At 46.7% G+C, this 27,911-nt stretch overlaps 1 protein-coding gene across 2 annotated transcripts in view; it reads right to left on the bottom strand.

Moving 5' to 3' along the window:
- LOC132573533 (pro-neuregulin-3, membrane-bound isoform-like) overlaps nucleotides 1–27,911 on the bottom strand; it is a 1,173,232-nt gene that overhangs the window by 1,049,702 nt on the left and 95,619 nt on the right. The window lies entirely within an intron of this gene.

The raw sequence follows: 27,911 nt of genomic DNA, 5'->3' as shown, positions 1-27,911 counted from the left end.
CCTCTTTCTGAAGTGAGGGATTGGCCTCTCTACTCACGAGTTGCAGCCAACTTCTTCCAAGTAACACAGACACCCCATCCCAAGAGGAAGCCTTTCCAATCAGAGACTGGAACCTCCTGAGGGGAAAAAATCACATGGTGGCTTTAGGGGCGGGGCTTCCCGCTGCCGGCCAACTGACTGGGGGCGGGAAGGAGACTGGGAAAGCGGAAGAACCTCCGCAGGGAACTGGGGATTGGCAAGCCTAGATCCAACCCTCATAACAAATGAGTTCGACAACCCTGTGTTAGATCTTATATACTAAGATAAGATGCTTTATCCATTTTGTGATTGTTGATATGCCAATAAAGGTCTATGTAGGTATGTCCTTAAAAAAAAAAAACCACAACAAACAACGTAATATCCTTTTTAAAAAACAGGTTGGAAATATCCAGAGATGAAGTCTGTTAGGTCTTGAATCACCAGATCACCGCCTGTTTCAGCATCTACATACATTTGATGTATTATCCTCTAATGGCATTGGAAATGGTACATCAAAACAAGCATTGATGTTTTCCAAAGGACATTACGCAGGAGCACTTTGCATTTTTTTGTGTATATATAATACATGAGAGAGAGAGAGAAAGAGCATATACAGTACTTCCACCCACACAACCGGAGCGCCCATTCAGAAATTAGTGGCAGAAACCAAGAGCAAGATAAGGTTTCTGTTATAATGCACGGGTATTGACGGATGGAACGTCAAGATTTCATCCACCCACGCTGCATCATATGTACACACATATATTTAATCTGCAGATTTCCCCCCACCCACCCATACACATTGCGTTCTTTGGCAACTTCCAGTAAACCTGGTAAAAGGTTTAGGTACAAAAATAGAATCATACCATGTACTTAGAGCCGAGTTAGGCATTACGCACAATGTAGATATTTGCATCCCTACTCTCTCCAGTTAGCTGCATCGTTCACGGCTAGCATCATTAACAGCTTGGGGTGCCAACTTCCAGGTGGGGCCTGGAGTTCTCACGAATCACAACTGCCACACTGCCAGAGATCTCACAGAATCACAACTGCCATGCTGCCAGATATCTATAATATATATGGAGATACATAAAAACTATAAATACAAGTGGACGGGGTGTGAACTGGTGGAGATTGACCAAGAGAGAGATCTTGGGGTCATGGTAGATCACTCACTGAAAATGTCGAGAGACAGTGTGCAATTGCAATAAAAAAGGCCAATGCCATGCTGGGAATTATTAGGAAGGGAATTGAAAGCAAATCAGCCAGTATCATAATGCCCCTGTGTAAATTGACAATGCGGCCTCATTTGAAATACTGTGTACAATTCTGGTCACCGCACCTCAAAAAAGGTATTACAGCATTGGAAAAAGTGCAGGAAAGGGCAACTAGAATGATTAAAGGGTTGGAACACTTTCCTTAGGAAGAAAGATTAAAATGCTTGGGGCTCTTTAGCTTGGAGAAACGTCGTTTGAGGGGTGACATAATAGAGGTTTACAAGATGGAGAAAGTAGAGAAAGAAGTACTTTTCTCCCTTTCTCACAATACGAGAACTCGTGGGCATTCAATGAAATTGCTGAGCAGTCAGGTTAGAATGGATAAAAGGAAGTACTTCTTCACCCAAAGGGTGAAGACGTGGAATTCACTGCCACAGGAGGTGGTGGCAGCTACAAGCATAGGCAGCTTCAAGAGGGGATTGGATAAGCATATGGAGCAGAGGTCCATCAGAGGCTATTAGCCACAGTGTACTGTTGGAACTCTCTGTCTGGGGCAGAGATGCTCTGTATTCTTGGTGCTTGGGAGGGGCAACAGTGTTAGGACCAAGTGACCTGGCCCCACTGATGGACCTCCTGATGGCACTTGGGTTTTTTTGGTCACTGTGTGACACAGAGTGTTGGACTGGATGGGCCATTGGCCTGATCCAACATGGCTTCTCATGTTCTTATGTTCTTATCTTGGGCCAGAGGGGCATTTTGTCTTGCAAACTGAACTCCTCATAATGCTCCATGATGAACTTAGCATCTTCTTTTAAGCTTGCCAGTTATGGAGGCACAACCTGACGTAAATGTGAATGTAACACAGCACCAGTGTGGTACAGCAGTTAAAGGGTTGGACAAGGACCTGGGAGACCCAGCTTTGAACCCTTTCTCTACCACATCATGAAAAAGTCCCTGACAGGTATAGCTGGAGACGGCACTGCTATTTGTTTTACTGGCATTATTATACTTGCTCATTAATGACTGATTATTATGCTGAGGCACTGGTATCCATGACGTACTATCCCCATGCTGTAATTGAATTCACAAATATTAACACCCATTGGTCCTTTTAGGCATCTAGTGTTCTGTGGGTAGTGAAATGTTCCCGGGCCTGCAAGTGGAAGAGGAGTGCGGGGAGCTCTAACCTGGGTAACACTGATATGGACCAACTGCAAAGGGAATAGCACGTGGAATGTGACCTTGAGAGGAAGTAACACTGAGGCCTGAGAAAGAACTTTATATTAATTCAAATTACTGTGGTGGGTACGAGGAAAAGTAGGGCTGTTACTTTGTAAGGTATAATTGCTGGGGGACTGTCCATCTACTTCTGTCTGGCAAGACACAGTCTTGCAATCACATGCTGATAATGGTTATTATCGGAGGGGTTATGCAGAAAAAAAACTAGCAGGAACTCATTTAAATATTAGGCCACACCCTCTGGTGTCACCATTGTTTCACGTGGTGCTTTTTGTAGAAAAAAACAGCAGAAACTCATTTGCATGTTAGGCCACACCCCTGGTGTCACCACTGTTTCACATGGGCTTTTTTAGTAGAAGCCCAGCAGGAACACATTTGCATATTAAGCCACACCCCATGGCATCACCATTGTTTCACAAGGGGCTTTTTGTAGGGAAAATACCAGCAGGAACTCATTTGCATATTAGGCCGTACCTGCCTGCTCCAAGCCAGCCCTGGTTGCTATCCCCAGCTTCTTCTGCCTTTATTCAATGAGTCTTGTGATAGTATCTGGGCAAAACCTTACACCATGGAAGCTTCCCGAGTAACCTTAGGCCAGTCAAACACTCTCAGCCTAACCTGTGTCACTGGAGGAGGAGAGAAAGCCATCTACACAGTGGACCAATAGACAGGGATTCAGCTAGAGGCACCAACCTCCAGGTGGAATTTGGGTTTTCTCCAGAATCACAGCTCATCTCTGGATGACAAAGATTGGCTCTCCTGGAGAAAATGGCTGCTTTGGAGGGTGAACTCTATGGCACTGTGTCCCACTGAGGCTGCTGTCCTCCACAGGCTCCATCTCCAGTTCTCCAGGAGTCCCCCAGACCTGAAGCTGGTAACCCTATCCACCACCCTATGCTGGTGGCCAGGAAGGACCTGCCAAGCCTAATTCAGACAGAAACACCAGAACCAGGCACAGTTAGACATCCTCTGTATGTGTCAAACGCAGCTGTGCTGTAAAAAGTAGGAACCTCCTAGTGAAGGCTATGCAGGTAATCGGTTTAGAAAGAGAGACGGTGCTGGAACTTGCAAGAAATGCAAGTAAATACAAGAGGGGAGGGATGGTGGCTCAGAGATCGAGCATCTGCTTGGTAAGCAGAAGGTCCCAGGTTCAGTCCCCGGCATCTCCAACTCAAAAGGGTCCAGGCAAATAGGTGTGAAAAACCTCAGCTGGAGACCCCGAAGAGCTGCTGCCAGTCTGAGTAGACAATATTGACTTTGATGGACTGGGAGTCTGATTCAGTATAAGGCAGCTTCATATGTTCATATATGCAATTGGGTGCACCCGTCACACATAGCCTGCATACCACAGGCCAAAAAGACGCCCAACCTAAGTAGCTGGAAAGCAAAACAACAGCTCTTGAACTAGGCTGGACTGAATTTTCCTTCTTCCCAGAATGGAGCACGAATGCCTCCAGCCTCACAGTGTGAACATTCGGTTATATTCTTAACAATCCTCTCAGACCCACCAGTATGTTGAAGAGACTCACCAAAGTACTAGAGAGGTAAAAAAGGATGGGTGAGGGCACAGCTGGGCGCTAAAGAATGCCTGGCATGGGGGTGGTTCCAAGGCCCAGCTGTGGTTAAAAGAGACTTGGGTAGCAAACCTGAAGAAGACTACTGGTCTAAATGGTTAGAAGAGCTTCTGCCAAAGTAGATAGTACTGGACTGGACGGGCAACATGAGATAAACAGAAAGCTAGAAAAGGAAGATGTGGCCAAAGAAAGCATAAGAACATAAGAAAAGCCCTGCTGGATCAGACAGTGGTCCATCCAGTCCAACATCCTGTCTCACACAGTGGTCAAACAGGTCCTCTGGAGGACCAGCAACAGGCATAGAGGCTGAGGCCTTCATAAGAACATGAAAGAGCCCTGATGGATCAGCCCAGTGGTCCATCTAGTCCAGCATCCTGTCTCACAAAGTGGCCAACCAGGTCCTCTGGAGGGCCAACAACAGGGCATAGAGGCCTCTAAATGTGAGTCACCAAGGCTAGTGGCCATTGATGGACTTATGAATCTATCTGACCAATTAATCTAGATTTCAGTCTGGTGCACAAACAACATATGCACACATCTGTTATGGCTTACTGAGAGATGAGCTTTCATAGCCAGCTATTAAATACATGAAATCCCAATAGTTTGACATGTAACGAGTTGTCTCCATAGCAGGGGTGGCCAATGGTAGCTCTCCAGACATTTTTTGCCTACAACTCCCATCAGCCCCAGCCAGCATGGCCAATGGTTGGGGCTGATGGGAGTTGTAGGCAAAAAAACATCTGGAGAGCTCCTACAGCGACTGGCACATGACATTGCTGGCGTGATGATGTGGGTGATGTCAATACTGCACGTGCAACCCCCCCCCCCACTGGAGGCCATGGAGTACTTCGCAATCCTATACTGTAAGCAGGGCTTTTTTTGTATCAGGAACTCCTTTGCATATTAGGCCGCGCACCCCTGATGTAGCCAATCCTTCTGGAGCTAGGTCCTGTAATAAGAGCCCTGTAAGCTCTTGGAGGATTGCCTACATCGGAGGGGGGGGGGGTGGCCTTATGTGCAAAGGCGTTCCTGCTACAAAAAAAGCCCTGACAGTAAGAATCAATCAAAAGGCAAAAACAAGACAGCCATAAGGCACTATACCCAATTGAGATCCCTCCCCTAACTCCTCGCTTTGCCAGCCCAGAGTCAGCAGCCTTGCAGACTCCACACTGATGGTGGCGGGGGGGGGGGGGGGTGCGGGGGACTAGCAGACTGTGCAACTTTTTTATGGCTTATTTATAGAAATTAGAATTAATCTACTTTGTACTGATCCCCCATTTCTTTTGAAAGCTTTCCTTTAAGCACCCAAAGGCCATTAAAGGGTTGGCTAAAGATTCCCACCAAATGTATTTCGGGCACATTTAGGCATTGCAGAAGATTTCCTGCAGAAATTTTATATATATATATATATATATATATATATATATATATATATATATATATATATATATATAAATTAAAAAAAAAATTGCTCCTAAAATCATATATAGCTTAATAAAGAGGATTTCAGTGTTTATAAGCAGAGAATATTTCTGAACCTATGTACCATGAAATTTGGTATTAAAGAAGTCCAGAGGGCGAGATGTGATTGTTCTCTTTGTATCAAGAGTTGTGTGGCACCTTAAAAATCATTTACAGTACAGCCCTAAGCAGAGTTGCACCCTTTCTAACCCCACTGACTTTAATGGACTTAAAAGGGTATAAGCCAGGGGTGTCGAGCTCATTAGTTATGAGGGACGGATCCGACATAAAAGAGATCTTGTTGGGCCGGGCCGTGTGTTAGATAGCAGAGATATAAATTTTATAAAGAACACAAACACACACACACACACATATATATATATTTAAAAGAAACCTTAAAGCATGCTTAAAACATTAGCACTCGTTGGTCTTAACGGTGATTTCTTTGTATTTCTCCCATGGGATCCAGGGAACTGGGCAAAGGAAGCTCTGGCTCTTTCCTTCCTTCCCCAGGGACTGAGGGGAGGGGAGTCTCAGCCAATAGAATGTTAGGGGTTATTATGAATGTTAGGGGTTCCTAGCCTTTACTAGTCTGTGGGCACTGTTGAAATCCTGACACAGTGTGAGGGACACCGCCACAAAATGGCCACCGAGAGGAAGCCCAGCTGCAGAGGGCAATAGGAGTAAATTGTAAAAAATGCATTGGGACAGAGGAGTCAGAGAAAGAACAAAGCCAACACTGCGAGGGCAGCTGCCATCAAAACGAAATGATTTTAATTTGCATGGCCAATCGGATTTCCAGTGGCCAATCAGAGGGCCTGCCGACCCAGCTGGCCACACCCACTTTTTGGAAATACATGGCTGGCACCAGGAAAGGTGTCAACACATTTTACATTATCAACTGCCTTCCATGTCATTGTAGGGGTAAAAAGGCAGGACACAAATTTAAATAAGTAACAGTCTGTGTGCAGGGCTTTTTTTGAGCAGGAACACACAGGAACACAGTTCCGGCTGGCTTGGCGTCAGGGGTATGGCCTAATATGCAAATGAGTTCCTACTGGGCTTTTTCTACCAAAAAGCCCTGTGTGAAACAATGGTGGTGTCAGGGGGTATGGTCTAATATTCAAATAGGTTCTTGCTGGGCTCTCTACAAAAAAGCCCAGTGTGAAACAATGGCGATGCCAGGGGGTGTGCCCTAATTTGCAAATAAGTTCCTGCTGGGCTTTCCCTAGGCTTGCCAATCCCCAGGTCCCAGCAGGGGCTCTTTCGCTTTCCCAGGCTCCTTCCTGCCCCCAGTCAGCTGGCTGGTGGGGGGAAGCCCCGCCCCCAAAACCACCATGTGACTTTCCCCCTCCGGAGGCTTCAGTCTCCAGTTGGAAAGGCTTCCTCTTGGAATGGGGTGTCTGTTACTTTAAAGAAGTTGGCAGCAACTTGTGAGTAGAGAGGCCAGCTTCAGAGTCGCAAGAAACTGGAGGGGGGGGAGGAGGAGGAACGTCTGCTGAGCACTTCATTATTCCCTATGTGGAGATCGATTCTCATAGGGTATAATGGGAATTGATTTGGAGGTTTCGGGGGCTCTGGGGGAGCTGTTTTTTGAGATAGAGGCACCAAATTTTCAATATAGTATCTAATGCCTCTCCCCAAAGGACCCGCCAAGTTTCAAAATGATTGGACCAAGGGGTCCAATTCTATGAGCCCCAAAAGAAGGTGCCCCTATCCTTCATTATTTCCTATGGAAGGAAGACATTTAAAAAGGTGTGCTGTCCCTTTAAATGTGATGGCCAAAACTCCCTTGGAGTTCAATTATGCTTGTCACACCCTTGTTCCTGGCTCCACCCCCAATGTCTCCTGGCTTTACCCCTAAAGTCCCCAGGTATTTCTTGAATTGAACTTGGCAACCCTAGTTTTCCCACAAAAAGGACCAGAGTATGTGAGATAAAAGAGGGGTAGGGGCTAGCGAAAAATTGTTACAAAAGGGGCTCCGAAAGCCCAACAGGAAGAGGTTCTATTATTATCATTATTAAAAATTTATATCCCGCCCTTCCCAAAATGGGCTCGGGATGGGTTACATCCGTATATTATATATTGCTTGCAGAATCGTGCACGACTGAACACATGAAAATTATCGACTGTTAAAGCAATGAGACAGAGGACATTCATCTTTCAGTTATGGTTATGGTTGCCCAGAGATTTCTTCTCCGGTTGATAGCACAACACCTTTAAAAGCACGCAGACTACGGTTTCCATTTTGTTTCAGACCTAGGGATATGCCAACCTCCAGGATGGGGAGCGGCTGGAGATCTCCCAGTATTCCAAATGATCTCTAGGCCATAGCGGTCATTTCCCCTGAAGAAAATGTCTACCCGAGAGCCAGTTTGGTGTCGTGGTTAAGTGCGCAGACTCTTATCTGGGAGAACCGGGTTTGATTCCCCACTCCTCCACCTGCAGCTGCAAGTGTCCAGAAGTGACAGTTATGGAAGAGAATGCCAGTTCCTAGACCTCTCCTTTATTAACACCCTTCTGAAGGAGATAAAACCAGTTTTACTGGAAACCTTTAAACTCTCGTCAAATATAGTGTGACAGCAAGCATAATGCATCTGCGAGGCCAGTTCTGATATTTCAGGTATTCGTTTGCGTCTTCAACCAGCCACTGAAACAAACCAACCTGCTTTTGGCTTTCGATAAGAGAAGAAGATGAAGAAGAAGATATTGGATTTATATCCCGCCCTCCACTCCGAAGAGTCTCAGAGCGGCTCACAATCTCCTTTCCCTTCCTCCCCCACAACAGACACCCTGTGAGGTGGGTGGGGCTGGAGAGGGCTCTCCCAGCAGCTGCCCTTTCAAGGACAACCTCTGCCAGAGCTATGGCTGACCCAAGGCCATGCTAGCAGGTGCAAGTGGAGGAGTGGGGAATCAAACCCGGTTCTCCCAGATAAGAGTCCGCACACTTAACCACTACACCGAACTGGCTCTAAAGAGTCTTCTCTTTAGTCATTTCAATCTAAGCTTCCTAACATTAACTTCATCCCAAGGCATCTGAAGTCTAAGGAAATTCCGGTTCATTTTCTGGCTTGACTCAGACTCACCATCATTTCTTTCTCCATGCCCGCCATTAACCACATCCACTAATTCTCCCCCAATGCTTTCCTCCCAAATCTCCATCTTTCAGACTGGGATACACCACACCCACAAATGAATGAGACGCAGGGATGCCAATCCCCAGGTGGGGGCAGGAGATTGCCCAGTTCAGAGGCCCTCCCCCCGCTTCAGGGTCATCAGAAAGTGGAGAGGGGAATGTCTGCTGGGCACTTCATTATTCCCTATGCAGATTGATTCCCATAGGGTATAATGGAGAATTGATCCAGGGGTATCTTGGGTTTTGGGAGGGCTGTTTTTTGAGGTAGAGGCACCAAAATTTTAGCATGGCATCGGATACCTCTCCTAAAAAGGTCCTCCAAGTTTCAAAGAGATTGGACCAGATGCCTTGCGATGATGGTGTCCCAAAGAAGGTGCCCCTATCCATTATTTCTAGTGGAGGGAAGGCATTTAAAAGGTGTGCGGTCCCTTTAAGAGTTGATGGCCAGAACTCCCTTTGGAGTTCAGTGATGCTTGTCACAACCTTTCTCCTGGCTCCACCCCCAAAGTCCCCAAATATTTCTTGAATTGGAGCCGGCAACCCTAATGGGAGATAATGCTGATCAGTTTCACTTGATATTCGCTAATATTCCCAAAGGAAGGGAAGAGAGAGTGTGGCTTTTAAATAAAGGGGAGTGAAACTTACTCACCGTCCCTCCCCTTTGCTTCCCTACTTGACTAGCCATGGCAGGCTAACTGCAGAACCGACCCTGCCACGAGGAAAACTAGGTGATCGCCTAGGGTGCTAGCCTTATGGGGGTACAGATTGGGCGCACACCCCCCATGTGACTCAGTGATGTTAACAGTGCAGGGGAGGCACCAGACGTCAGCCCTGCCTAGGGTACCAGATAGTCTAGGGCTGGCTGTGGCTGACTGGGGAACAAATTAATTCAGGATTACTATATATCCATATATAACAGAAAAAGGCCAACGCCATGCTGGGTATTATTAGGAAGGGAATTGAAAACAAATCAGCCAGTATCATAATGCCCCTGTATAAATCGATGGTGCGGTCTCATTTGGAGTACTGTGTGCAGTTCTGGTCACCGCACCTCAAAAAGGATATTATAGCATTGGAAAAAGTGCAGAAAAGGGCAACTAGAATGATTACAGGCTTGGAACTCTTTCGCTATGAAGAAAGGTTAAAACGCTTGGGGCTCTTTAGCTTGGAGAAATGTCGACTGCGGGGTGACATGGTAGAGGTTTACAAGATTATGCATGGGATGGAGAAAGTAGAGAAAGAAGTACTTTTCTCCCTTTCTCACAATACAAGAACTCGTGGGCATTCGATGAAATTGCTGAGCAGACAGGTTAAAACGGATAAAAGGAAGTCGTTCTTCACCCAAAGGGTGATTAACATGTGGAATTCACTGCCACAGGAAGTGGTGGTGGCTACAGGCATAGCCAGCTTCAAGAGATGGTTAGATAAAAATATGGAGCAGAGGTCCATCAGTGGCTATTAGCCACAGTGTGTGTATATATATGTGTGTGTGTATTGGCTACTGTTGGACTGGATGGGCCGTTGGCCTGATCCAACATGGCTTCTCTTTTGTTCTTATGTTCTTACTATATAGCCATATCATCATTTGATCATTTGATCAGGTTTTTTTCAGCTCAGTGGAACTGAATACACATCCTTTCCCCCCACTCTGCCACAGAGGCTCAGTTGCATCTTACATTTTATATGAGATGCTGGGAAGCTTCGCCTTTTATTTCCCAGGAAACCCAGATGAAACCTTTTTGCTCAGTGTCATCTTGAAGCCTCCAGTTTGCCAACTGAGCCTATGGGTCTGCGCAGATACTTATATAGCTGTCTGTCCTCATAGAAACCAGAATGGCCATTGTGACATCAGAGGCAATGTCACAAAATACATAGCTCACTGGGAAGAGGCTTATATACTGGTCTATCCTCATAGAGACCAAAAGGTGGCCATTGTGACATCAGAGGCGACGTCACAGAATACATTGCTGACTGGGAAGAGGCTGATAGTGGAGGCAGTTTTCAGAGCAGCAGAGGGGAAGCAGAAAGGGAAAAGGTGGATGGGTGAACTCCCAGTTCAGGCAGTGGTTTTGACACCCAGCTCCACAGAGTGGCATCTCCCAGACCTGCACCACTGGTTGTAAACTTCCACCTGTGTTATTATGGAAGAGCCATGGCGCCATCCACACAGAGGGAAGGCAGTCGCCAAGCATCGCCGGCTTTCTCGTGAAGTCTCCTCTCCTTGAAGAACATAAGGTTTGAGGTCCCCAGAGTCACATGAAAATTAACATCTGTAGTAGATGAGGAAGAAGAAGACTGCAGATTTATACCCCACCCTTCTCTCTGAACCTGAGACTCAGAGCGGCTTACGATCTATCTGTCGTGGGGGGAGAAGATATAGGAGATTGTAAGCCGCTCTGAGTCTGTGAGGTGGGTGGGGCTGGAGAGGGCTCTCCCAGCAGCTGCCCTTTCAAGGACAACTCCTGCCAGAGCAATGGCTAGCCCAAGGCCATTCCAGCAGGTGCAAGTGGAGGAGTGGGGAATCAAACCCGGTTCTCCCAGATAAGAGTTCACACACTTAACCACCACACCAAGCTGGCTCTAAACCACTACACCAAACTGCCATATCCCTTCCCCTGAAATTTGGTTGGTCAGCAACAGGAAAGGATGAATGAATGAGAGGACAAATATGGGAAAGAGTGGGAGAACAAGAACATGGAGTCCCTACACCCTCAGGCTGACTCTTCAGTCTCCACCTGCTCCAAGCTCGGCCTGACCACAAGTTTCCCAACCAGTCCCGTAGCCAGATGGGGGATGCCTTGGTGATGCTAATTAAAGTCAATTAAATGGATCTAAATTACATTAAATTACCAAGAATAGAAGTCTACTGAGCGCTTTGTCATGGCTCCTGACAAAACACCAAGAACCTGTGTGCACCGACACGGAGCTTGCAAAGCTGCTTCTTCCCTCGAGAGTGGAGCGGAAGGCAAAACCTCAGAGCAGCAGCTCTGCGATTGCTGGAGCCTGTCTCTCTGTTTCCCAGGAGGTTCTGGGAGGCAAGCAAAAGCCAAAGCTCCATGGAGGGAAACCACCTCAGGGGGTCGGGTTACGTGGAAGCCGAGCCCACAGAGATCAACTGAAGAGAACAAAGCAGGCAAGCGTCTATAAGGGAAGACCCTGGCTTGCCATGCGTGAGGAGGAAATGTGACCTGCTTTGGGGGAGGAACCCTGCGCAACATGCTGAAAGAGATGAAGAAGGAGATGATGATGAAAAAAATGATGATGAAGATGATGAGGATGAAGAGGAAGATGAAGAAGAGGAGGAGGAAGAAGATGAGGATGAAGAGAAACATGATAAGGATGAAGAGGAAGAAGAAGAAAAGGAAGAAGGTGAGGATGATGAGGAAGATGATGAGGATGAAGAGGAAGAAGAAGATGAGGAAGATTATGAAGATGATGAAGAGGAAGAAGAAGAGGAGGAGGAGGAAGAAGATGATAAGGATGAAGAGGAAGATGATGAAGAGGAAGAGGAAGAAGATGAGGATGAAGAGGAAGATGATGAAGAAGATGATGAAGATGAAGAAGAAGAGGAGGGAGAAGAAGAAGATGAGGATGAAGAGGAAGATGGTAAGGATGAAGAGGAAGATGATGAAGAGGAAGAAGAAGAGGAAGAAGAAGATGAGGATGAAGAGGAAGAAGAACGGGAGGAAGAAGATGAGGATAAAGAGGAAGATGTTACGGATGAAGAGGAAGAAGAAGAGGAGGATGAAGAGGAAGATGATGAAGAAGGTGATGAGCGCGAAGAGGATGAAGAGGAAGAAGAGGATGAAGAGGAAGATGATGAGGATGAAGAGGAAGATGATGAAGAGGAAGAAGAAGAGGAAGAAGAAGATGAGGATGAAGAGGAAAAAGAGGAGGAGGAAGGAGAGGAAGAAGAAGAGGAGGAAGAAGAAGATGATGAAGATGATGATGATATTGGATGTATATCCCACCCTATACTCTGAATCTCAGACCAATTTCACACTAGATTATTAATCCTGGTTTAGCCCTGTCCTGAAGTTGATATTCTACACAAAAATCATAGAATCATAGAGTTGGTTTCTCTGATTCTAGTGTAGAATATCAGTTTGTGGACAGAGTTAAACCAGGATTAAAGGTCTAGTCCAAAATTGGTCTCAGAGCCGTCACGATCTCCTTATCTCTCCCCTCCCCCTCACAACAGACACCCTGTGAGGTGGGTGGGACTGAGAGAGCTCTTGCAACTGCTGCCATTTCAAGGACAACTCCTAAAAGAGCTATGACTGACCCAAGGCCATTCCAGCAGCTGCAAGAGGAGGAGTGGGGAATCCACACACTTAACGACTGCCCCAAACAGGCTCTCACACCAAACTGGCTCACGCTATTCATGATTTCACTTCAGACAAAGAACACTCATGGTTTCCCCCAGAACTGACATTTGTGATTTCCTCCAGAACTGGGAGAAGATTGGGGTGGAGCGCCACAAATTTGAAAGGGTGGGGCACCACCTTCAGCAGCCCCCGACTGAGAGCCAGTTTGGTGTAGTGGTTAAGTGTGCGGACTCTTATCTGGGAGAACCGGGTTTGATTCCCCACTCCTCCACTTGCAGCTGCTGGGATGGCCTTGGGTCAGCCATAGCTCTTGCAGGAGTTGTCCTTGAAAGGGCAGCTGCTGTGACAGCCCTCTCAGCCCCACCCACTTCACAGAGTGTCTGTTGTGGGGGGAGAAGATATAGGAGATTGTAAGCCGCTCTGAATCTCTGATTCCGAGAGAAGAGCGGGTTTAAATCTGCAGTCGTCGTCGTCTTCTATGGCCAAATTCCAAAGGTACTTGCAGGCTCAAAAAGGTTAGGGATCCCTGCTCCAGCAGGAGTTTCTCTGCCTCCAGACTTTCACTACAAAAGCCCACCACATCCCTTCCCCTGAAATGTGGTTCCTGTTGGTTAGCCAAACCACACAAATGAGGTGGGAGCCAAGTGGGAGATGTGCAGTTGGAGGAGGAAATATCAGACACACCCCCACCAATGGCACAAATGTCCCTTCCATCATCAGCAACAAATGGTAGCATGCAAGCCATCTGTGGAACTCCTAAAAAAAAACCTTACAAGAAAATGTGTCATGCCTACACAGGTTCGCAACAACATACATCTCTGCCCACTGCCGGTTTATTTGCTTGGTGTGCTGAGAATGTTGCAAAATGTCAGTTCTTTAGTAATTTTGGACTTCTGTTACTTCCATCGCTTTGGAGTGCAGATTTCTTTATTTCCGTCAGAAAAGGCTGCTCTGCGATGCTCATTGCCTGGCTACGGTAATGAGTAAGTTTGAGTCCTGAGCTACACCATCGGCAAATATATATGAGTCAATGTGATTGACAAGATGGGGTGATCAATAAATGCAAAAGGATTAGGGTTGCAGGATCAATCAGAAACCTTAAAAAAATGGAACTGAAGCAAAGCATAAATACTAATACGGAGTTGTCAAACATGCGGCCTGGGGGCCGAATCAGGCCCCCAGAGGGCTCCTATCAGGTCCCCAAGCAAGTGGCTCTTGTCTGCTTCCTTCTCCCTCTCTCTTGCGTCCTTCTGCATCTCAGCTTGCTTTACAAGGCTTGCTCAATTGCACAGGAGCTGCAGAGCAAAACCTCAATTTTCTCCATTGGTTGAGGCTCCTCCCCTTCCTGGTCCCCTGGGAAGGGGAGGAAAGAGCCAGAGCTTCCTTTGCCCAGTTCCCTGGATCCCATGGGAGAAATACAATGAAGCACCTTTAAGGCCAACAAGCGCTAATATTTTGAGCATGTTTTATTTTAAGGTTTTTTTTTTTTAAAAAAAATCTGAAGTTGTGTTTGTCTGTGTCCTTTAAAAAGTTCATATCTCTGCTATGGCCTGCCCAACATGGCTCAGCCCGGCTCAACAAAGTCTCATTTATGTCAGATCTGACCCTCGTAACAAATGAGTTCAACACCCCTGTCCTAACAATTATCCTTGTTAAATGATACAAAAACTTCATAGTAGGAGAGCCAGTTTGGTGTAGTGGTTAAGTGTGCGGACTCTTATCTGGGAGAACCGGGTTTGATTCCCCCCTCCTCCACTTGCAGCTGCTGGAATGGCCTTGGGTCAGCCATAGCTCTGGCAGAGGTTGTCCTTGAAAGGGCAGCTGCTGGGAGAGCCCTCTCCAGCCCCACCCACCTCACAGGGTGTCTGTTGTGGGGGAGGAAGGTAAAGGAGATTGTGAGCTGCTCTGAGACTCTTCAGAGTGGAGGGCGGGATATAAATCCAATATCATCATCATCTTCTTCTTACTTTCAGCACACAGTAGCACAGTCCACAGTCGCTAATAAGTTATCTATTTTTTTGTATAATAGAGTGCAGCACAACTCCGTTGCCTGCAAAGAAAAGCCCTCTTGAATAGGGATGGGGACGAATCGATCCACAAAGCAAAATTCGTGGCAAATTTTGCCCAGTTCGCGGTTTGCGCACTGAAGTTTGTGCCAGCTCTACCCTCCTGAACTTCTGCAAACTTTTAACGCAGCTCGTGGCAGTTCATGGATAGAGCAGAAAGCAGGGGTTTAAAAGGACTCCGACACCAATTTCCTACTCACCTTACTCCGCTCTCACTTTCCTCTTCTCAGTGGGGCTTCCTTCCGATTTCACACTCTCTGCCCCGGGGCTGCAAGTAACATTAGCGTTTTCGCGCGGGAAACAGAAACTGGTTTTTAGCGTGAGAGCGGCGTAAGGTGAGTGAGAAATCGGTCCGAGTCTCTTTAAACTCCTGCTTTCTGGTCTTGGTGAAAGCCACAAGTTTCTCAGACTGCTAAAGGGAACTCTACGAGACGGTCCCAAAACAGCTCAGCTCCCTACCACTCAGCTGCTTTTCAGACTTTCTGTAAGCCCTGTTTAAATATGTCTGATATCGTTAGTCTATCGCTGCACAGGGTTTCAACAGGGTTTGCAAACGAACCTCCTGGTTTCATCCGAACCGCATTTCTTTTTCCCCTGTATGCGCCCATCCACACTCCTGAATGATTCAGCTTTGCATTGCTCACAGAAACCTAGGGGAGTGGAAGCCCCGGGGCAGATAGTGTGAAATCGGAAGGAAGCCCCACTAGAAGAGGAAAGGGAGAGCGGCGTAAGGCGAGAGCCAGTTTGGTGTAGTGGTTAAGTGCGTGGACTCTTATCTGGGGGAACCGGGTTTGATTCCCCACTCCTCCACTTGCACCTGCTGAGATGGCCTTGGGTCAGCCATAGCTTTCATAGAAGCTGTCCTTGAAAGGGCAGCTGCTGTAAAAGCACTCTCAGCCCCACCCACCTCACAGGGTGTTTGTTGTGGGGGGCGGGGAAGGTAGAGGAGATTGTGACCACTCTGAGATTCAGAGTATAGGGCGGGATACAAATCCAAAATCATCTTCTTCCTGACCTCTTCAGGTAGGCCATCCTACAGCAGAGAAGGCAAGGGTACAGGCAGCTCTTGATCGTCCCAATTTGCAGCTTGGACCCTGCAAAAGACTTTGCTCTGATGCGGGAGAGGCATTCTCACAAATATGAGAGTCCAAGCCCATGAAGAGCTGTATATGTAATGGCCAATACAAGACGTTCGTAATCTAAACTCCCCACTTTCAAAAGGATGGGTGCTGGGGGACCGGGGGGGGGGGGGGGGGTTGAGCAGGAACACAGTTCCACTTGGCTTTGCGTCAGGAGGTATTGGCCTAATATCCAAATAATAGGGTTTGGCGTCATATGCAAATGAGTTCCTGCTGGGCTTTTTCTACAAAAAAAAAAAGAGAGAGAGAGCCCTGGTTGAATGTATCATTACAGGTTTGGAACACTTTCCCTATGAAGAAAGGTTAAAACGCTTGGGGCTCTTTAGCTTGGAGAAACGTCGACTGCGGGGTGACATGACAGAGGTTGACAAGATTATGCATGGGATGGAGAAGGTAGAGAAAGAAGTCCTTTTCTCCCTTTCTCACAATACGAGAACTTGCGGGCATTCAATGAAATTGCTGAGCAGTCGGGTTAGAACGGATAAAAGGAGGTACTTCTTCACCCAAAGGGTGATTAACATGTGGAATTCACTGCCACAGGAAGTGGTGGCGGCTACAAGCATAGTCAGCTTCAAGAGGGGGTTAGATAAAAATATGGAGCAGAGGTCCATCAGTGGCTATTAGCCACAGTGTGTGTGTGTGTGTGTATGTGTGTGTGTGTGTGGGTATATATAAATAAATAAATTCTTGGCCACTGTGTGATACAGAGTGTTGGACTGGATGGGCCATTGGCCTGATCTAATATGGCTTCTCTTATGTTCTTATTGCCCTATGATATAGCCAAAAGTTGATTCTAGGTAAATAACACTCATGGCATCATTGGACTATGTTATGTACTGAGTTGGCAACATGAGGTGACTGCACTGAATTTACTGCTCCACAGTAGTTTCGCGGGCACTCGGCAAACTGTGGGTCTGCCTAAGGACTCGGATGATTTGAACTCTGTACAGCAACCAACGAGTGGTCATGGAGCGAAGCTTGACCGCCATGATTTGGTATGGACTTGGGAGGGACATTATTGGGAATTCATATAGGCGGGGTCTTGGCCCCGCCATATTTTCTTTGTAGAACGTGGTCACCAATAAAGCAGTTCTGTGTGAACTACAAATGCATCGAACACAGTATATATTACAGACCACTAGAACAACTTTTTGAGAAATCTTCGGTGTGGTTAAAACTTTGATCATTAAAAGCCTCCTTTGTTTCCTTAATGCTGCTTTTAAGGTTTTGCACAAGCAAGAATCATCCAGTCACATCTTGGATTTTTTTTTTTAATAGTAATGATGAAAATTACCTTTTTTTTCCAAAGTAATGATGAACATTCAACAGCAAATCTATCTGAATTTGCTCCCCCCTCCCTCGTGCAACTTTGCATTCAGCTGCTGGAAAAGCAAAAGAACTTGACTCATTACACCAATCTTCCTTATGTAAAAAGCAGTTTCTCCAAAAGGCCCATTTTTGTACCAGCAGCATTGTGTCTAGATGGAAACTGCTTTTGTCTCCGGTAAAGTGCCAAAAAAAGACTTAAATTGGAAATAAAGTTCAATTTAGAGACAATTTTGATGAATTCCTTAAAGAAAGATCAATTCCCTGTAGTATTTCTTCATCTTAAAAGGCTTCTGCTTGGAGAGGGAAATTATATTGCACTGTGTGCATACAAGAGGGACGCCTTTTCCTTGTTAATCATCTTTCACTACAGTAAATAAGAAAAAGGAAAAGGAAAGGAAAGGTCCCCTGTGCAAGCACCAGTTGTTTCTGATTCTGGGGTGACGTTGTTTTCACAACGTTTTCATGGCAGACTTTTTATGGGGTGGTTTGCCATTGCCTTCCCCAGTCATCCACACTTTCCCCCCAGCAAGCTGGGTACTCATTTTACCAACCTTGGAAGGATGGAAGGCTGAGTCAACCTCAAGCTAGCTACTTGAAAACCCAGCTACTGCTGGGGATCGAACTCAGGTTGTGAGCAGAGCTTAGGACTGCAGTACTGCAGCTTTAATACTCTGCGCCACGGGGCTCTTCAAAAAAAAAGAAAGAAAGAAAAAGCACCCCAAAAACATGCCCACATTCTGGAAAGGACTGGAATTATGTTTCTGCAAAAGACTACTTACAACTATAAGCAAGAGAGAGAAATGGGGCTGGGGTCCATTTTTTTCTACAGCACGGCAGTCTGAATTCTCTAGTGTACAAATTTGCATCAGGAATGCAGGTGAGTGGAAGTGATGTCACATCGTCCCCAGTCCTAAAATCCTCCCAGCAATGCCCAGTGGTGGCCTAGTATTAGGGCTGGCCCTGCCACTAGGAAACTAGGTGACTGCTTAGTAGGCTTCCCAAATCCCCCGCCTTGCCTGGGGACCCCCGATTTGGAGCCTTCTCCCCCCGCTAGCCAAACATCTGGAAAGCAGGGGGGAATGGCGGCCCTTCCCACCCAGCCCTGATCTCAGCAGCTTCTCCTTGCCCTGCCCTGCCCTTCCCACCCAGCCCCGATCTCAGCAGCTTCTCCTTGCCCTGCCCTTCCCACCCAGCCCTGATCTCAGCAGCTTCTCCTTGCCCTGCCCTTCCCACCCAGCCCTGATCTCAGCAGCTTCTCCTTGCCCTGCCCTTCCCACCCAGCCCTGATCTCAGCAGCTTCTCCTTGCCCTGCCCTGCCCTTCCCACCCAGCCCCGATCTCAGCAGCTTCTCCTTGCCCTGCCCTGCCCTTCCCACCCAGCCTCGATCTCAGCAGCTTCTCCTTGCCCTGCCCTTCCCACCCAGCCCCGATCTCAGCAGCTTCTCCTTGCCCTGCCCTTCCCACCCAGCCTCAATCTCAGCAGCTTCTCCTTGCCCTGCCCTTCCCACCCAGCCCTGATCTCAGCAGCTTCTCCTTGCCCTGCCCTTCCCACCCAGCCCTGATCTCAGCAGCTTCTCCTTGCCCTGCCCTTCCCACCCAGCCCTGATCACAGCAGCCTTTCTTCAGTTTTCCCAGGCTGCTTCCCGCCCCAATCAGCTGGCTGGCGGGGGGGGGGGGAGAGGGAGCCCCACCCGCAAAGGACCATGTGCCTTTGACCTCCATAGCCTTGACTTGAAAGGCTTCAATTTAGGATGGTGTGTCTGTGTGTGTTTCTGTGAAGAAGCTGGCAGCAAATGGTGAGTAGAGAGGCTGATCCGCTGCTTCAGACTGGCCAGAAAGGGGGGGGGGAGAGAGAGGGAAATGTCTTCATTATTCCCTATGTGATCGATTCTCGTAGGGTATAATGGGGAATTGTTCTGGAGGTTTCGGGGGCTCTGGGGGAGCTGTTTTTTGAGGTAGAGGCACCAGATTTTCAATATAGTATCTAGTGCCTCTCCCCAAAGTACCCCCCAAGTTTCAAAATGATTGGACCAGGGGGTCCAATTCTATGAGCCCCAAAAGAAGGTGCCCCTATCCTTCATTATTTCCTAGGGAAGGAAGATATTTAAAAAGGTGTGCTGTCCCTTTAAATGTGATGGCCAGAACTCTCTTGGAGTTCAATTATGCTTGTCACACCCTTGTTCCTGGCTCCTCCCCCAGTGTCTCCTGGCTCCACCCCCAAAGTCCCCAGATATTCCTTGAATTGGACTTGGCACCCTACTGCTTAGGCTGTCAGCCTTCTGGGATTGCTGAATTGGCCACCCCCACATGACTCGGTGATGTTATCAGTGTAGGGAGGGCAGAAGTTAGCCTTGCCCAGGGTCAGGGGTGGGATTCTAGCAGCAGCTCCTTTGTACATTAGGCCACACACCCCTGATGTAGCCAATCCTCCAAGAGCTTACGAGGCTCTTTTTTGTAAGCTCTTGGAGGATTGGCTACATCAGGGGTGTGTGGCCTAATATGCAAAGGCGCTCCTGCTAGGATTCCACCCCTGCCTAGGGTGCCAGATAGTTTAGGGCTGGACCTGTCTGGCATTCTTGACATAAGGTAGCGACATGTATGAACTGACTGCTTACCGGAACTAAGAACTATACTGTATTTTGTCTCCATTCTGGGCGAACTAAGACAGTACATTTCAATCTTTGATTTTAAATAAAGAACTCTGTGTACATCTAAGTAACTGTCTATTGTCTGCCAGCACTGGCAAAAGCACTTTAATTTTAAGAGGTCTCTTATTTCTTTTTAATGAATTGATGTACTCCCTTGTAATCTTTGTTTGCTGTCGTTTATGTGGATTGATCTTAATATATAGAAAACATCTCAAAACAAGGAATCGCTCTTTTACGGTTCATTTTGGCAGAGTTGTTAACATTCTTGAAGCTTACAGAAGTCGTTAACTTCTTCCATTTATCTCTGGTCTAATTGTTGACTAATAGCTCTTGGGGGCTCCCAAAAGGGTAGAGAAATGGGAAGTGACTGGATGATGTCTAAATCGTTCGCTCTTGTAATGCAAACCTAGCGTGGTGTGCTGGTTAAGACTAGGATTGGAAAGACTTGGGTTTCGGCCCCCATTGAGTGATCCTGGAGATGTTGCTCTCTTTCAGCCTCACGCAGGGGTCATTTCGTGGAAAAAGAGGTGCTGGAACTCGTTAGCACAGCCGTCTGCTTACGCCACACACCTCTGACATGATGATTGATGATGATGATGATGATGATGATGATATTGGATTCATATCCCGCCCTCCACTCCCAATCTCAGAGTCTCAAAGCGGCTCACAATCTCCTTTATCTTCCTCCCCCACAACAGACATCCTGTGAGGTGGGTGGGGATGAGAGGACTCTCACAGCAGCTGCCCTTTCAAGGACAACTCCTACGAGAGCCATGGCTGACCCAAGGCCATTCCAGCAGGTGCAAGTGGAGGAGTGGGGAATCAAACCCAGTTCTCCCAGATAATAGTCTGCACACTTAACCACTACACCAAACTGGCTTCTCAATGGAAGGTGTATTCAATTATATCAGCTCAGCATCTACCTTAAAATGCTTCTTGAATAACTGTCCTAATAAAACTTCACTTCTATCATACTTTCTCCTCTGTGGCCACAGTGACACGATGAAGATTTCCATCTGTCTGTTTGATATCTTTCAGTTAATTTGCCGTTTTTTGTGGGGGAAAATATTTGAAAGTCTGTCATATCTTAGAGTTCAGCAAAATGCTCATGGGCATTTGAACAACGGAGACCAGAAGCAAGTATTTGGGGTTGGAAGGGTTAAGAAAGAAAGAACACAATAAAAGTTGGAGGCTCCAGAGCTCTTCTGCCTGGCCTCACCAACCTCAAAGGGTTGATAAGTTGATAAAATGGGGGAAGAGGATGATGAAGATGATATTGGTTTTATCTTCCGCCCTCCACTCTGAATCTCACAGTCTCCTTTATCTTCCTCCCCCCAAAACACCCTGTGAGGTGGTCTAGGTTGTGAGGGCTCTCCCAGCAGCTGCCCTTTCAAGGACAGCTCTGTGAGAGCTATGGCTGACTTAAGGCCATTCCAGTGGAGGAGTGAGGAATCAAACCTGGTTCTCCCAGATAAGAGCCCACACACCTAAAGACTACACCAAACTGGAAAGGAGAACACTGTCTACCCCAAACAGCCGGTATAAAAGCATGAGAGACGGAGGACTGTGTAGCTTGGATTCTTTTGCTTCTCGTTTTAAAATAAGCAAGGCGCCTTTACATGGCAAGAGTTCCATGAGCTGTAACCAAGACAGATGCTGAATTAGAGAAAGGCCAACAAAAAGCACTACGAATGCATTAAGGCCAGTTGCCCAATGACAGTGCAGCGTATTTCTTATGGTTCTTGCCTACCTGTCGCTTCCGCAAAAAAAAACAGCATTCAGGTTTGGCAACAGAATTTCAAATAAAGGATGACTACATCGAGCATTAAGCTGAACATTTATTCTCTCAGTTTTAAATTGCCGTCCTCCATATGGACCTTCGACACGGTCTCCAGATCAACTTTGTTGAGATAATAGTAAAACTCACAGCACCTGTGATGAAAAGAGTCACTGGGAGATAACGGTTTAGCAACCTCCAGGCAGGACCTGGAACCCAAGTTACAGCTCATCTTCAGACTACAGAAACCTGGAAGTCATGGTGACCTCTGATCAGGGGTTGTTTTGGAGAAAAATAGGTGGTGGAGCTCATGAGCATAACTCATTAGCACACACCAGCCCGCACCCCACACACACACCAGCCAAAAGCAACCTGGACGAGAGAGGCTGGATCTGTAGTCAGCCCAAGCAGGCCTCGCTCACCTGGGGCTTTCCTTCGCCACCCCGCCACCCTGCACACAGTCAAAAGGCCAGCAAGCCACCTGCCACCCAAAATCACATAAGAAGTGGAGAAAGGGTGGTGTGGGCTTCTTCAGGGGTTAATGAGGGCTGCTGGGGGCGTGGCAAAGCCCCTAGTGGCTGGCTGCTCTCCTAATTCAGGGATTGTTATGCAGCCACATCTACTATTCAATGGACAAGGTAGGTCAGAAGGAGGAGGGGGAGCTGTCAGAAAGATTCAGGAGCCGGGCTCCTTTGAGTTCCTGCTGAATTCAAAGTCTGCCTCTGGTGACTGCCCCCTACTGGGGGCCTGGAGGATATTCAGGGTGGTGGTTGAATAAAGCCTGCCCCTATTCTCCCGACTCCTGGTATTCCAAGGAGGTCTCCCATCCAAGTACTTGTCAGAGAAGAACCTGGAAGTCATAGTGATCTCTGGTGACTGATCCCTACTGCGGGCCTGGAGGATATTCAGGGAGGTGGCTGAAGAAAGCCTGCCCTTGCCTCCAGGCTCTGGTATTCCAAGGAAGTCTTCTATCCAAGTATTTGCCAGAGTTGACCCTGCTTAGCTTCCGTGATCTGACAAGATCGGGCTTGCCTGGGCTACCCAGGTCAGGGCAAGCACAGAGCATTCTGTTTAATATAGTTTATTGAATTGTTAGGGGGGGACAAGATAGGAAAATACAGAACGGAAAGGGGAAAGGGAAATAGAGTAAAATAGTTTCGACAACAAAGCTCTGCTTCTCTAGATTACAAATAATATGTTTAATGTTTGGCAATTTATAACCTATAGATTATAACTAATAATTTGCTAGTATGATTTTATAATATTAAAGTTGAGGATCATACAGGAAAGTGCCACAGATCATATACATAGTCGGGGGAGGGGGGGGGTTGAGCAGGAACACATAGGAACGCAGTTCCAGCTGGCTGGGTGTCAGGGGGTGTGGCCTAATATGTAAAAGAGTCCCTGCTGGGGGTTTTTCTACAAAAAAGCCCTATGTGAAACAAGGATGATGTCAGGGGGTGTGGCCAAATATGCAAAGGAGTTCCTGTTGGGCTTTTTCTACCCCAAAAGCCCTGTACATAGTTATATTCATGGCTTTTTTTATAGCAGGAACTCCCCCACCCTCCTGATGTAGCCAATCCTCCTGGAGCTTACACTACGCCCTGTACTAAGAGCCCTGTAAGCTCTTGGAGGATTGGCTACATCAGGGGTGTGTATCCTAATATGCAAAGGAGTTCCTGCTGCAAAAAAAGCCCTGGTTATATTCATGCATTAAGCCAATCATAAAAAGGTTTCCAAGGATTTTCGTCTCTAGATAATTTATCTTTAAGGTGAAGGGCAAGTACATCTATTTCGACTATCTCTAATGTTTTGTTGATCAAATCCTGCTTCTTCGGAGTTTCATGGTGTTTCTAGCCTTGTGCTATCAAAAGTCTTGCTGCAGTAATAGGATGTATCATTAAATGTTTATTTCACCTCGAAAAGTCCATCAGCAGTATGTTCAGTAAAAAACAGTTCTGGTTTAAAATGGACATGGATTTTCAATATCTTTTGTAACATGTCATGTACCATAATCCATACTGTGCTTGGATTACGGTACAAACGCAGAGCATTCTGAACTGCAAACCAATCTTCAAACAATCCATGTGTTTGCACATCTAACAATACAAATTAAAATGTTTCGTCGCCAATGCTACAGCATTCCCTGATGCATGTATTTGCACACCCACTGAACCTTAGAAAACCAAACTGTAGACAGCCACACCTAGTGCGGCAATAATCTGAGACACATCTTTCGTCGACTCTACTCATCACCTCAGAGAATTTATTCAGATGTTTTAAAAAGTAGGGATGGACTTATCTTAAAGAAAGCAGTTTTGTTCTTTTTCATTTCCTTTGCATTTCATTCCCTTTGTATTTCATGTGCTCACTTTTCGGGGGGGAGGGGGAGAAAAGGACCGGAGAAAGCCAAATTCTGTCAGTTAATGCAGCCGTTTAGACCCCACTGGGATTTTCAAAAATAGAGGAACTACCAATTTCCTCTGAAACTACAGGAGGAAAAAAAAAACCCTAGAGCTTTTAATCTAAAGCATTTCCATTTGTATTTGAGTCTAATGAAAGAGGATTTCACTCTTATTTTTAAAAAACAAACCACACCTCATCTTGATATCAAAAACCAAGTCTGCCGCAGAGCGAAAATTGCAGGATACAATGCTAGTGGCATCACATGTCATAATAAATACCACATAGTGCCTTATACCCAAAGCACTGAAAATGTGAAGTTGGTATGGAATTTTTGCTCACAAGACTCCACAGCTTAGAGGGAGTATTGTCGGTAGCCCTACCTACAAATAAAAGCGGATATTACACCCTGACATGTACATCAATCAACCAACCAGTTCAGAGCCAGTTTGGTGTAGTGATTAAGTGTGTGGACTCTTATCTGGGAGAACTGGGTTTGATTCCCCTACTCCTCCACTTGCAGCTGCTGGGAGAACTGGGTTTGATTCCCCTACTCCTCCACTTGCAGCTGCTGGAATAGCCTTGGGTCAGCCAGAGCTCTGGCAGAGGTTGTCCTTGAAAGCACAGCTGCTGTGAGAGTCCTCATAGCCCCACCCACCTCACAGGGTGTCTGTTGTGGGGGGGGAGAAGATATATGAGATTGTAAGCCGCTCTGAGACTCTCATTCATAGAGAAGGGTGGGGTATAAATCTACGGCCTTCTTCTTCATCATCAGAGTCACTGGACTGTGTCACTCCTGGATTGTATCTTATGTCCCAAGCATCCATGCTGTGGAAAAAGGACACTCCCCTTCACCTAGGCTTGCCAATCCCCAGGTCCCAGCAGGGGTTCTTCCACTTTCGCAGGCTCCTTCCCACCCCCAGTCAGCTGGCCGTCAGGGGGAAGCCCCGCTCCCAGAGGACCATGTGCCTTTCCACCTCCGGAGGCTTCAGTCTCTGATTGAAAGGCTTCCTCTTGGGATGGTGTGTCTGTGTTACTTTGAAGAAGTTGGCAGCAACTCGTGAGTAGAGAGGCCAATCCTTCGCTTCAGAGTCACCAGAAAGGGGTGTGGGGGGTTGGGAAACGTCTGCTGAGCACTTCATTATTCCCTATGTGGAGATCTATTCTCATAGGGTATAATGGGGAATTGATCTGGAGGTTTCGAGGGTTCTGGGGGAGCTGTTTTTTGAGGTAGAGGCACCAAATTTTCAGTATAGTATCTAGTGCCTCTCCCCAAAGTACCTCCCAAGTTTCAAAACAATTGGACCAGGGGGTCCAATTCTATGAGGCCCAAAGGAAGGTGCCCCTATCCTTCGTTATTTCCTATGGAAGGTAGGCATTTAAAAAGGTGTGCTGTTCCTTTAAATGTGATGGTCAGAACTCCCTTGGAGTTCAATTCTGCTTGTCACACCCTTGCTCCTGGCTCCACCCCCAAAGTCTCCTAGCTCCACCCCCAAAGTCCCCAATTGTTTCTTGACTTGGACTTGGCAACCCCACCTCCACCTCATAACTAATGGGAAATAGTTGAGAAGGAGAATTCAAATGATAAATGGGGTTTCTGGAGAGTAACGCTTTAAAAACCGAACATTGTCTCTCTTAGCAACATCACCAATCCCATTGGTTGTGTTTTGAATCAGTCCTTCCCAATGTTCCCTCTAAGCTGCAGAATCTTGTGAGCAAAAATGCTACTTTGTGAGCTCCTGGCATTAAAGTTGTGAGCTCCTGCATAAATTAGTGTGCTCTGGGGTCATCCTTCCTGAGCTAAGACAAAAATGTATGAGCCAGAGGCTAAAAATCGGTGAGCTAGCTCACGCTAACTCAGCTTAGAGCGAGCGCTGGTCTTGCCAAATGTTGGTGAATTGCTTGTGGTGAGATTCTCCGTGCATTTATACAGGACAAAAACTTTAATTGCTTCTTTTTTTTCCATTTCCAGCTGAGGCAAGTCTTGAATTGCGACAGAAATGAAATGCCCATGATTTACCCGGTCTCCTTATGCCAGCTATGAAGATTTTTCTCCCCTGCTTTTAGCATTTCTTTGCTCTGTGTTGTTCCCTTAGCCTTTAAAATCAGCTTCCAGAGAGCCCACAATTAAAGAGGCCTTTGATTTCTGGTGTATTAGAGATGATTCAGCATGCTTAAAATGTTGAGTGTGCTTTTATGCTCGGGCCAACAGAAATAACTCAGATGTTGCTTCTGCTTCGAGAGCTTCGACGACACGAGGAGGAATCGTCCTGAAATTCAAGCTACTGTAAAATCACTCAGAGGAAACAGTATTTCTGTGCCAGGTTCTGTGGAGGATCTGCACGTGTTCCTTGGGAATCTAGAAAAAGATCCCTAAAGTTCAGAAGCCACTGGTTGAAGAGAAAGGGAAGTAAGAAATTACGAAAATTCATGAAAACTCTATGCATGTGATTTTAAGTGGGATGGCTGAAATCTGCTTGGAATCTGAACTCTGGGAAATTTCTTTCCATTCTCATGTTCATATGGATCCTCTTCCTATTGGCAGAACTGGTGAATAAAATGTGGGTGAATCAAGATTGTGCATAAATAGATACATGTGATGCTGTGAAACTTGTACATAGAATCAGAGTTGGAAGGGACCTTCTGGGTTATCTAGTCCAAACCCCTGCACAATGCAGGAAACTCACAAATACCTCCCCCTAAATTACAGGATCTTCACATAGACAGGAGATGACTGTGGGTCTCTGGCCGAGGATCTGCCTTGAAAGTAGATTGTCCCAGGTTAAATCCCTCGTATCTCTGGCTAAAAGCATTATGTAGTGAGTGATGTAGAAGCATAGAATCATAGAGTTGGAAGGGACCTCCGGGGACATCTAGTCCAACCCCCCTGCACAGTGCACGAACTTCGCAAATACCTGCTCCTAAATTCACAGGATCCACATTGCTGTCAGATGACCATCTAGCCTCTGTTTAAGAACCTCCAAGGAAGGAGAGTCCACCACCTCCCAAGGAAGCCTGTTCCACTGCAGAACCCCTCTAATGGTCAGGAAGTTCTTCCTAATGTTGAGCCGGAAACTCTTTTGATTTAATTTCAATCTGTTGGTTCTGGTCCAATCTTCTGGGGCCACAGAAAGCAATTCCACACCATCCTCTAGATGACAGCCCTTCAAGTACTTGAAGATGGTGATCATATCACCTCTCAGCTGCCTCCTCTCCAGCCTAAATATACCCAGCTCCCTCAACTTTTCTTCATAGGACTTTGGAGGGCGGTCTCTATGGCATTATATCCTGCTAAGGTCCCCATCCCTCCCCAAACCCTGTCCTTCCCACACTCCAGGAATTTCCTAACCCAGACTTGGCAAATCTATGTGGAATGGACGAGCCAATAGTAAGGGATGCTGTCTAGCTCTTTTCTTAGTGTGATATACTCAACGGAAAGAAAGAGACCCATTTCCCACTAGCCTTATGCTGCTCTCACTCTTCTCTTCTCAGTGGGGTTTTCATCAGATTTCACACAATCTGCCCGGGGGCTGCAACTCGCTTTGCCTCTTTCATGCAGCAAACAAGATTCTCTAAA

This window comes from Heteronotia binoei, chromosome 6, assembly GCF_032191835.1.
Source record: "Heteronotia binoei isolate CCM8104 ecotype False Entrance Well chromosome 6, APGP_CSIRO_Hbin_v1, whole genome shotgun sequence".
NCBI lineage: Eukaryota > Metazoa > Chordata > Lepidosauria > Squamata > Gekkonidae > Heteronotia > Heteronotia binoei.
The sequence above is the reverse complement of the archived record's forward strand: the minus strand, read 5'-3'. Positions and strand labels throughout refer to the sequence as shown.